The sequence below is a fragment of the Lactuca saligna genome, chromosome 8 (genome assembly GCF_052625555.1).
Source record: "Lactuca saligna cultivar CGN05327 chromosome 8, ASM5262555v1, whole genome shotgun sequence".
NCBI lineage: Eukaryota > Viridiplantae > Streptophyta > Magnoliopsida > Asterales > Asteraceae > Lactuca > Lactuca saligna.
This window is the reverse complement of record NC_136424.1, coordinates 215,172,553-215,185,713: the sequence shown is the minus strand read 5'-3', so window position 1 is coordinate 215,185,713 and position 13,161 is coordinate 215,172,553. Positions and strand designations below refer to the sequence as shown.

The following is a 13,161-nucleotide window of genomic DNA, read 5'->3' as shown; positions in this document are numbered from 1 at the left end:
TGTAAAATTTGGTTGTTTAGGTGTAAATTTCATTTTGGTTTGATTGGTGACATTCAAAGTTGATGAATTATTCGTGAATTTGTCAACATTATGAAACTTTTGATGGTTCACAAATTTTTGCGAAGTCTCAAATTTTCGATTGTTGTCATATTTGCGAACAAATTTATCATTATTTGTCATTGGAATTTCGTCAACAGAATATATTGGTTTGTGAAAACTTGTATCTTTTTGTTTATCCATTCTTTGAAATTTTGATGATTTTGACTTTGAAATATGTTCTTTTTCAACTTTTGATTTGTCATTGGACACAACTTGCCAAAAAATTTCTTTTCTTGCTTTTCTTTTTGAAACATTATTTTCTGTTGAATAATTTCCAACCATCAATTTAAATTCATAAGAATTTAATTTCACTTCAATCTTTGGTTTTGAAACATTCTCAAAAACTTTGTTTGGTTTTTCCTTTTTAACCACCCATTTTTGTGATGATTTTTTATTTCGATAAACATAAGAATTTTGAGTTAAATTGTTTTCTACAGTATTTTGATTTGCGAAGAAACCTTCAGTAGTTGACCTTTGATTATCATTTTCAACAATTTTGTTGAATTCAGGATTAATTTTCTCAGTATTCCCAGTAATGAGAAATACTTGATTTGGAAAAATTGTGTTATCTGTGCATATAAAATTTGGATAAACCACAGTGTTAGTTTCCAAATAATGTGCACCTTTGTCACTTAGAATTTTGTCAAATTCTTTTGTATCACCAAATACTTGTTCAATCACAACTTGTGGAGGTATTTCGTGTGAATCCTTCACATCTTCTTTGTTTTCATCAGAGTCATCAGATTTCCAGCTTTCAACTTCCACATTATCAAAATTACAATGTTGCAAAGTAGAGGGTTTTTCAATGTCATTTTTTACTATCGAATCAACTATAATTTGTTTACCTTTGATCTTAGATGTGATATTAATGATTGACAATTGTGAACAATCAACCTCTTCTTCCTCTTCAATCTCACTGATTTCACTCACATTATCTAAATTGTCATCGACATCAGCATAATTGAGTTGAGAATCAAGAGTTGAGATTTCAGTTTTCTTTAAAATTTTCACTTGTTCATTCTTTGTCAAACTTTCATTGACAATACTAACCAACTCATCAACATTCAAGTATTCATCAATTTTGACAATACCATATGCAAATCTATCATCAGGTATTTTGTCAAATTGAGCAATTGTGTTTTCGCAATCATAAGACACAACATCAACTTTTTCACGATCATATTCAAGAAAAGGTAAAAGTTTCCGATGTTGTTCTTTGCTAATGTCAGATGAATGATGTAAAGTAGTTAATTTTTCATACAAACGCTTAGCAGAGTTACAATATATGTTTCTTTGTGCTAGTAACAACCTAACTTCATTTCCAAGATTGTCCCTATCACAATTTACATTTTTGATTTGCATTTCAAGTTTGTCTACTCTGCTTCGTTTTATTTCTAACTCTCTTCGTGTCTCAACTAGTTGCATATTTAAATTTTGAGCTTCATTACTAACAGACACAATAATAGAATCAAAATACGCAACAGTATCATCGAAAGAAGAAATTTCAGCATCATAAGCAGATAAACGAATATTAAAAGATTCAAGAATAGCACGTACCTTGGTAGTCATTGGTGATTTGTTTGTGGACTTGGATACGAAGCACCGACCTGAAACAATCTCCTCGCAATCATCTTCAAAGTTTGTGAACATTGCTCCATGAGTTGGATGCCTCATTTCTTCATCATCAGATCCTGAAGACCAGATCTAATATGTTCCACTTTCTTCCTCATCAGATTCACCCTTTGCAACCAGTGACATTCCTTTCACCTTCGCACGCACTTCTTCGAGCTTTTCGGAATAGTAAGCTTCATCTTTCACTTTGTTCTTTTTCTTTTGCAACATGCAATCTGCTGCGAAGTGATTCACACCATTGCAGTAGTGAAAATAGATTCCATAATCACCTTTCAGTTTCTTCACATCTTTTGCATCTATTTGCTTTTCATCTACTTTTTCCATTTTCTTCTTTTCCTCACCTCTAGCTTTAGCAACTCCACTCTTCGCATCATTTGCCTTTCCTTTTGGATTAAAAGGCTTTTTGAAAAATTTCTTATGTTGTTGTTTGAGTAGAATGCTACAGCTTCATCATCAGAGTTCATTAAGAAACCTTCATTTTCTGAACCATCTGTTTCATTAGTATCAACTTTAGATACCTTTGAAACAAGAGTCAAAGGACCTTCTATACTTTTTTTTGTTTCTTCATACATTTCTGAGACTTCACTTTCATGTGTTTTCAGCTGATTGTTGAGATCATTCAGGCTGGTTGTATCAAAGCTTTGTTGATTCTTTATCATCATACTCACACTTTGCCATTCCTTGCGAAGGCCCATGATGAATGTTAAATTGACTCCATGAGAGTCCTATTGATTCCATACCTATTGCAGCGATACACAAGCTCATTCAGAGGATCATAGTAACTTTCAAGAGTTTCAGCATCCTTTTGTCTGAATTCCTTTAGATCAACAAGACATTGCTTCACAGAGTTGATCTTTGTTTTTTCACTACCTTGATACTTCTCTTTCAAAGTGCTCCAGATCTCCTTGGCTGTTTTACAACTACGGATGTAATTGTTAACCACAGGAGGTAGAGCACCTCTTAGTTCCCTCATGCACCTCTTTTCATTCTTTTTCAGACGGTTTTGTTGTTCAGCAACTTCAGCAAAAGTAGTAGACGGTCCAATTGATTGAACATTAGCAGGAGCTTGAACTGTTTCATTGATACAATTCCAAAGTTCTTCATCAATTCCATTTAAGTAATCCTCCATTCTGTCAGCCCATTAATCATAGTATTCAGGGATTAACATCGGAATTTTGGTTGAAGAACCAAGCAACTGAGAGAAAGACGTCGTTGTATTCATGTTGAAGTTCGCCATTGATGAACACGAAAATTGATGAAAAAACTTGATGAATTTGAGAATTGATCAAAAAAAATGATCACAAATTGCTAATCGATCACTCGACTAAACAATCCAAAGGCAGAATCGATTCAAATCTGAAGATCAAAAGTGATTTTCAGAACCAAAATACACGGAAAATTTTGAGTAAAGTTACTACTAAAAAACAAATGATTCTAACATGAAAATCAGATTGATGCAGTTTGAATCCTGCTCTGATACCAATTGAAGAGAATTGTTATCGAGATTATGAAAGCAATTATGATTGAATGATTGAAAAGTAAGAACACAATGAGTAAATATTAATCAGATCTTGTATTGATGAAGACTTATTACAATGCTTTAAGCAGAAAGAATACTCAAGTTCAAACAGTCCTTTCTACTTCTATCCTCAGTCCCTATTTATAGGAGACCTGAGTGTACAAAAAATATACTAAGTCTATTACAATATGCTTCGCATAAAACTGTGACTCAGTAGAATAACTAATATGCGAAACTCAAAAAGAAACAACTACTTCAAATTTTACAATACATAGACTCTACAAAGGTCTATTGCACTTTGATTCTCACAAAACAGTACACAATCAACTTGTTCCTTGCCAAGCTCTTCCAGAAAGTTCTTCAACCAAATAAGCTCTTTGCTTGCTTCAGCAACTTCCATATACTCTGCTTCTGTGGTTGAAAGAGCAACACTTTTCTGGAGTTTAGACATCCAACTCACTACAGTGCCTCCCACTATGAAGACATACCATGTGGTGCTTTTGTATGAGTCTTTACAACCACCAAGGTCTGCATCTACATAACCCCTTAGAATGACTTCTTTACCCTTAAAATGCAATGCCATATTTGAAGTTCCCTTTAAGTATCTTAACAGCCATTTAACTGCTTCCCAATGTTCTTTTCCTGGATTTGACATAAAACGACTAACAACCCCTACAACACGAAGCTATGTCTAGTCTCGTGCATACCATTGCATACATGAGGCTACCAATTACAGATGCATAAGGAACTTTAACCATTTCCTTCTTGTCTTTATCTGATTTAGGTGATTGGACTTTTGAAAGCTTAAAGTGACTTCCCAAAGGTGTGCTTCGGATCTTGGCATTTTGAAGGCTGAATTTCTATAACACTTTCCCAATGTATTTCTCTTGAGATAGTGTCAAAGAACCATCTTTGTTTCTTAGAATACTCATCCCGAGTAATTGGTTTGCAGCTCCTATGTCTTTCATTTCGAACTCTTCAGACATTTGCCTCTTTAACTTCTTGATCTCTGACATGTCTGAGCCGGCAATCAACATATCATCCACATAGAGTAGTAGAATGATATAAGAACCCTTAAACTTCTTGATGTAACAACAATGGTCATTGTTACATCTTTTGTAACCAATCCTACCCATAAAGTTATCAAACTTTAAGTACCATTGTCTAGGTGCTTGTTTCAGACCATACAAACTCTTCTTCAGTTTACACACCAAGTTTTCTTTGCCTTTAGCCTTAAAACCCTCTGGTTGTGTCATGTAAATGTCTTCATCTAGGTCACCATGTAGAAAAGTTGTCTTGACATATAACTGCTCTAGATGCAAGCCTTCTGTTGCTACAATACTGAGAACAAGTCGGATGGTAGTCATCTTCACCACTAGAGAGAAAATTTCATTGAAATGAATTCCCTCTTTCTGTTGAAACCCCTTGACTACTAATATATCTTTGTACCGTTTAGTACCATCATGTTCATCCTTGACACTGAAAACCCATTTATTCTGCAGAGCCTTCTTCCCAAATGGAAGCTTTGTTAGAAGCCATGTCTTGATTTCCTCTAGCGACTTCATTTCATCTTTCATTGCAAGCTCCAACTGCAATGAGTCTTTCAACCCCATAGCTTTAAAATAACACTCGGGTTCACCATTTTCTATCAAGAGAATGTAGTTGACAGATGGTGAGTATCTTTCTGGTGGCCTGGTGACTCTGGAAGATCTTCTTGGTTGATCTTGAGGTGTGTGTGGGGATGCTAGAGTTGGAGGACTGATTTCTTCATCTTCAGAGTCATTACTTGAATTATCCCTTGAGCTCCTACTGTAAGTTGAATCATCCCCAAAATTAGGGATTTCGACTGTATCTTTTTTCTTCTTTTCATCACCTTCAAACTCAACATATTCTTTCTTAACTTCTGTATTTTTGTTGCTTCTATCTTTGTATAACTCAGTTTTGTTAAAGGTGACATTTTTGCTTCAGATTAACTTTCTGGTTTCACTATCCCAAAGCCTGTAACCCATTTCATCTGACCCGTAACCAATGAATGTACACTTTTTGATCTTTGAATCAAGCTTATCACTGTCACCATCTTTTAACAAACTGTAAGCACTACAACCAAAAACTTTCAGATGTTTGAGACTTACTTCCTTCCCTTGCCACATTTCTTCTGGTAATTTAAAATCCAACGGAACACACGATGAACGGTTGATCAAGTAGGATGCAGTGTTAACTGCATCGGCCCAAAATGTCTTTGGGTATACCAGCATTCAAATTCATGCTTCTAGCCCTTTCATTTAGAGTTCTATTCATTCTCTCTGCTATACCATTCTGTTGAGGGGTTCCTGGGACCGTCTTGATCATCTTTATCCCTTGATTGGCACAATAGTAAACAAACTCCTTGCTTATGTATTCACCACCATTATTAGACTTCAGACACTTTACCTTCAAATTAGTTTCATTTTCAATAACAGATTTCCATATCTTTAAAGTATCAAATAAATCAGATTTATTTTTAAGAAAATAGACCCATACCTTGTGTGTTGAATCATCGATGAAGGTCACATAGTAGTTTTTACCTCCTAGAGATGAAACTGATGTTGGTCCGAATACATCCGAGTAAACAAGATCAAACTTTTGGGCTTTCGGTGTCTTCCCCGTCTTTACAAAAGTAACCCACTTCTGTTTCCCAAGAACACAAGATTCACAAAATTCAGTTTCAACTTTCTTGAAGTCTGGAAACTTCCCTTTCCGAGCCAACATCTTTAGTCCCTTATCGCTCATGTGTCCGAGTCGTTAGTGCCATAAATTAGATGGACTTGGATTGGTGGTTACAACATTAACACCATCACCGGGTATCTCTACCATGTATAGAGTGCCTTTCTTCTTTCATTTGGCAATCACCAAGTTGCATTTGATCACTTTCCATTGTCCACCCCTAAAATGAACATTAAGCCCTTCATCATCCAACTTACCAACTGAAATCAACTTTCTTCTCAAGTTTGGGATAACCTTAACATCTTTCAATGTGCAGGTGGTTCCTGTGGAGGTCTTCAAATCTACGTCTCCAATACCTGTAATATTAAGTACTTGATCATCAGCTAAACGAACTTTTCCAAGATTATTTGTTTGTAGATTCTTAACCATATCTGGGCATGAGACGGCATGGAAAGAAGCACCCAAATCCATGATCCAGGATTCCACTGAATTCTCAACACAGCATATGAGAGAATCTCCTGATTCTTCAGAAGATACATTGTTTACTTCTTTCTTTGCAGCTTGAGGTTTTGGGCATTGGTTTCTAAAGTGACCTTTTTCTTTGTAGTTCCAACATTCAATATCCTTTCGGTTCTTGGATTGCCCCCTTTTTTTGAGATTTTGACCTGCCTCGATTTTGTCCTCTATCGTTCCTTCTTCCTCTACTTTCTATATTTAACAGAGAACTAGAACTGGAAGATTCTCCATTACTTCTTCTTCTAATGTATTCATTTAAAATCAAGTCACGAATGCTATCAATCGTTAGCTTAGTAGTACCAGATGCACTACTAACAACTGTGATTGTGCCTGACCAACTATCAGGCAAGGATGATAAAAGAAGAAGAGCTTGTACTTCATCTTCAAACTTTATTTCAACAGAGGTTAAACGAGAGATAATCGAGTTGAACTCGTTTATGTGAGTGGTAAGCGGCATACCTTCCTTCATCTTGATGTTAACCAATTGTTGGATGAGAACCACCTTGTTTGAAGCAGATGGTTTCTCATACATGTTGGACAAATCTTTCAATACACTGTACGTGGTTGTTTCATTGACAATGTTATACGCAATGCTTTTTGCCAAAGAAATCCTAACCACACCCAAGGCTTGTCTGTCCAACAACTTCCATTCTTCATCGTCAATTTGCATTTTCCAAAACCCATAATCACTACCATCAAATTTTCCAATCTTTATCTTACTATCCTCTGCCATTTTACCAAACAAATTACCAAATTGCTACTAACAGGTTCGTACTGCTAAATGGCGATTATACTAGCGGAAGCAAAAAAAAAAAAAAAAAATAGAGACAAGATTTTTCTATTTCACTTGTTAAATAGCGATAGATTTGTAAAGAAAACAAATTTGTGATCACCTCCCCCAAAAAAAGAACGATCGATCCAGGTTTTTGCCTCCGGTGGGTTGCGTTTTCGGTGAATCGGCGGTTTGGTCACTCTGTCCAGGTGAGAACGAGGCTGAGATAGCCCTAGAATGGCTGTTGAGGTGTGTTGTTGGCTGGTTGAGAGAGCCCTAGTGAGAGACGGTTGGCTCAGATGGAGCTGGTGTTCATGGCGACCAAACTAGTCGTGATTTCTTCCAACAGGTAAGCTCCTTCACCTTCTCTGTTCGTATTTGTCAATCGAGAGCTAGAGGTCTGATACCAGTTGTTATGGTTAGACAGTTAACATACGAACATAACTCTCCTTAAGTTGTAACAAAGAGGAACTCAAGAATTTAAGGTGGTTCAGTCTCGCGACCTACATCCACACGCAGGTAACTAGGAGTTTTATTTCTTTTGTGTCTCACACTTACAAAATATAGAGTAGTATCGTATATATAGAGATTGAAGATGCTAACCGGTCAAAGAACAAAAAAGAAAAAAAGAGAACCGTAAAGCATGTCATCAATATGGTTGTTCACCAAACATAAAAACATATATGACCCTTAAATTTTGGCTTCCTGTTCTCTGATACTATCTTTATTCTTGACCAACCCAATAAATGGCTTCACACACAACAGTTGATAGCATTATCTTTTTGTAATTTATAAACATTTTTCAGTATTCCAACACAAAATTCGTCGCCGAATTAGGGCTCTGATTTTTGTCGGTGTTCCATTGGTATTCTGTAAGTAATTACTGACATAACTTTTTGTAGGTAATTTTCTTAGCTAATATGCAAGTTAAAAATAAGAAAAAAACTAGTTGATTTTTTGGAAAAACCAAAATTTCTTAGCTCTTCCAAAAAATAATCATCTTTTATATTAAAAAGTTGATGTTAACTTATTGATTTTTTTTCAATAAGTTTCAACTTATTGACTTTTTTTTTTTGAAAAGTCAATGGTTTTTAAATGCTTACGGTGTAGAATCATCTCCAGCCCCTCTTGATTTTGTACACTAAAAATCATTTTGGTATAAATAGATAGTATAACACTTAATTTAGTATTATAATATTCATTTACATCAAAATGCAATAAATTTTCATGTTATTTTTAATACGTTCAACCTCCATATTTATTCAAATTTATTTTATAGAATATAAATAAGTATGATCTGGATATGATAATTATTCATTATAATATTATATATTATATTAATTTGATATTTATTAATCATAAATATAAAACTTAATCTTAATATCTCTAATTTCTATAAAAACTTAAACTAAATATAGTTTTTTATTTAACAAGTACACATTTGATCCGAATAAATAATATACAAATAAGTGAATAACTAATTTGGTTACAATTTAGAAATATAATTGTGTTAGTACTTAGTGCTATTTTGTCAAGGACTTGCCACGAAGACAATAGAAACACAAGTAGCAATACGGTCGACCAGCCAAAATATAAGGTGGTGAAATGTATATATAATCGATCTATACATATCGTCCTCCATTCTTTGACTTTACCACCACAAGTTTCAGATCCACCATTAATGGAGTTAAATGCAGTATGCATTCTTGGAGTAGCATCAATCTCTATGTTCTTTGTATGGAGACTTTCAAATTGGTTGTGGTTTGAACCGAAGAAGAAAGAAAAGCTTCTTAGAGACCAAGGCTTCAACGGTAGTTCTTACAAATTCATCTACGGAGACTTAAAAGATTTGGTGCACATGACAAGTGAAGCCAAACTGAAACCGATGAGTCTAACTCATGATATCACTCCTCGTGTCTCACCATTCTTCTATAAATCCCTGAGTACTTACGGTATTTACTTAACTCATAACCTTTACTATTGGTTTATTTAAAATTTTGGATCAATATCGTAGTAAATAATACTGTTTATTTTAAGATATTGTTGACAATAGATTCTAAATTGTTATGATTCGTTATAAAATTTCACGTATTCGATCTTAACATTTAGCTTGTCGTTTATGGATAAGAATTCTAAATTTGCACATCATGTAACTAAATTTTAAGTTTAGATATATTTAGAAAAAAATAAAGTGTAAAATATCAACGAAAAAGTTTTTGAATAAAACAATTCAATGAGCTTTAAGAAACGTGTAAAAATCAAAAGTTTTTATTTATTTATTTATTTATTTTTATGAATTGTTTTTCCATCAAACGATTCTATGAATTTTTTAATGTATAAATGTGTCGAAAATAATTGAGTACTCAACGAGTTCACTTTATTATGCCATTAAAAGCATTAAAAATGTTTGTTTACCTAATAATATTATTTATCAATTTTTTTAATTTATGCGAGAGAGTTGACTTTTACATTAATGTATAAAAATATTTTGTTTTCAAAGTAAAATATATATTATATTGTATTCACACTCCTCACCTCCTATTATGCAACATTGTTTCACCCTTAGTTAATATATATATATATATATATATATATATATATATATATATATATATATATATATATATATATATATATATATATATATATATATATTTATCAATTTTTTTAATTTATGCGAGAGACTTGACAAATTGAATGAGAGTGTGACATGTGACAAAAAAATATTTATTTATTAAATATTAATATTTATTTATAACTACATTTATTGTAATTATTACATTAAAGTATTATATGAAATTTATTAAAATAGAAAAACTCATAAAATGATATGTAGAAAAAAAAATTAATTCAAAATAACCACAACATAACATTTGACAAATTGATAAAGAGTATGACAATTGACAAAAAAAACTTTCATTTATTAAAGTAGATGTGCCGCTTAAATGTTTACATCAACTATACATATGTTATAATTAGAAATAAATTAATTTTCAATTTAAAAAAAAAACACACACTTAAATGTTTCCATTGCAATAATGTTTTATGATTCTAACGCAATGTTTTAGTTTTTACTCATATTTTAACCGGTTATTGATAAATATAGATGTATTGCATATCTTGATCTTTAATTGAGATATGGTTGCATAATATATATATATATATATATATATATATATATATATATATATATATATATATATATATATATATATATATATATATATATATATATATATATATATATAAATAAAACTCAATTTGATATGCTTATAATATAACTGGAGTACAATCGTCTCTTTTACATAAGTCGTATTAATTTGGGATAATGACTTGAAAGGGTAACGAACTTTCGACTTTTGTCACATTTAGTCAACAAACTTTTTTTCGTTATCTATTTGTCATTGAACTATTGAAACTGTTCACATTTTACCCTTATGACCGACTGTTACCGGTCATAAGGGTAAAATGTGAACAGTTTCAAAAGTTTAGTGGCAAATAGATAACGAAAAAAAGTTTAGTGACTAAATGTGAACAAAATCGAAAGTTCGTTTCCCTCTAAAAAGTTCAATGACTAAATGTGAACAAACTTCCTATTGTATTATGTTTTAGCAAAATTATTTATTTTTGTTTAATTGTAGCAACATTTGTTGATGAAGAAATCTATGAAATAAAAAAACAAAATGTAACATCCGGATTTTCAGGTATCATAATTTAAGTATTTTTCTTTTGAGTTAAGAAGAAAGACTCGACGAGTTGACGCCACAACTCGTCGAGTAAGGTCGCGACTGATGACTCGGATTAATGAATGGACTCGACAAGTCGGTGAGGCGACTCGACGAGTCCGCGCTGTTGGCAAAAACCCTAAATCTTTGGGCCCGACCCATATTTAAAGGCACTTATGGCCTTCAATTGCGACTACCTTTCCCATAAGTGAGAACCCTAGCGAGCTTGAGTGTGTAGAGTGAGAGGAAGAGCTATCTTGAGCTTTTTGGTGTGATAGATCTGGACCCTTCTAGGTCCAGAGAGCTGAGAATATGAAGCTTTAGTAGAGTAAACCTTGGGGTTTGAAGTTAGGAAGCATAACCTAAACCAGCAATGTGATGAAATAAAATGATGAGAGATAGGTGATGATAGAAAGGTGATTATAATTAGGTAAATAGATGATGATGAATATGTGATGTAGGATGAAAGGAGATACCATAACCTTAACCAACAATGTGGCGATGTAGTAATCTACCAGAGTATAGATGGCGACCACGAACTATTCTAGACAACCTAGTGGAAACACCAGCAGGCCCATAACCTGTAGGTGATGAATTACGATTTTCAGGCGATGTTGTAACTACGTATTCATGCGATGATACTCTAACCCCTTACTATGAATTACGAGTTCAAACGATGTTGTAAATACATATTCATGGGATGTCACAAATTTCGCATGTCAAACCAATGGTCATAATTGATATCAGTGAGAATGGTTCATTTTTTTGTAAAACCAAAATCAGATTGGAAATTTTGATTTTTTATTTTAGAAAATGTCAAACCATTGGTTTTTTATTTCGGTTTTGGTTTTTTGTTTTTTTTAAATATATTTTCAGGGTTTTGTTTTTGTTTTTGTTTTTTTTTATTTCATAGATTTCTTCATCAATAAATGTTGCTACAATTTAACAAAAATAAATAATTTGGTAAAACATAATATAAGAGAAAGTTTGTTCACATTTGGTCATTGAACTTTTTAGAGGGAAACGAACTTTCGATTTTGTTCATATTTAGTCACTAAACTTTTTTTCGTTATCTATTTGCCATTGAACTATTGAAACTGTTCACATTTTACCCTTATAACCGGCAACAGCCGGTCATAAGGGTGAAATGTGAACAGTTTCAATAGTTCAATGGCAAATAGATAACGAAAAAAAGTTTAGTGACTAAATGTGACAAAAATCGAAAGTTCGTTACTCTTTCAAGTCATTATCCCTATTAATTTTTTAAAGTTGAATGTGTTATAATGATCAGATTGATTTGGACTTAATTGCATAGGTAAGAATATTTTTATATGGATGGGCCCAACACCAATGGTACAAATATACGAACCATCAATGATACGAGAGATCCTCTCCGATTATTACCAATTTCAAAAATCGAAAGTTCGGGTAACGGGTTTTTATCGGGTTCGGAGAAGGGAGTGGGTTATCCTCGCCCCGATCCGACCCGCCCCGATTATATATATACTTATTGTGAACAATCTTTTTACTTATTAACAATCCGGTGTGAATGATCTTTTTTTATGTTTTGACGTATTACACTAAACTTAAACCAAATAAGTTTTAGTATAATGTCGAGTTAATTTTATTAAAGTGATTCATCATATTTTTAATTTAAAAGGGAGAGTAGAACATGTATTTTTTTAAGACATCGGGGTACCCTTAAACGGAATAAGGATTTCGTTATGAATTATTGTAAACCCAATAAGATACCCAAAACCCAATGGGAGAACCCAAACCCAACGGGGCACCTCGATAAGATACCCGAAAGATATCGGGGCGGGTTTGGGAAACCATGACCCGCCCCATTGCCATTCCTACTCAAATACGTATCTGTAGAGAATTAGATTACAGTTAAAACTCATTCATCGTTCATCATCCAAATTTCTTCTCCAACTTTCAACGATCATCCAGATTTCTTCAATTAAACCATCGTCAACATCATCCAGTGTTAATCAATCATCGATCTTCGTTAATAACCAATACGATTCAACAGTTAACAACAAAAATTCGTTTTTGGTTCTTTTAATTCAACCTTCAATTGTGTTTGGATACGATTAGATCTTCAATATCTATGATTAATTATACTCCCAACGTTATTAGATCAACATCATCGATAATCAAGAAAAATCCACTTCATATCATTCATTCAACAT

General features: G+C 33.1%; 1 protein-coding gene across 1 annotated transcript in view; it reads left to right on the top strand.

Moving 5' to 3' along the window:
• The first annotated feature begins 8,866 nt into the window (after positions 1–8,866).
• LOC145008238 (cytochrome P450 CYP72A219-like) overlaps positions 8,867–13,161 on the top strand; it is a 28,350-nt gene continuing 24,055 nt past the window's right edge. Inside the window, exon 1 of the mRNA XM_078966862.1 lies at positions 8,867–9,193. The gene's annotated coding sequence lies outside the window, so the exon portion shown is untranslated. The remainder of the gene's footprint in view (positions 9,194–13,161) is intronic.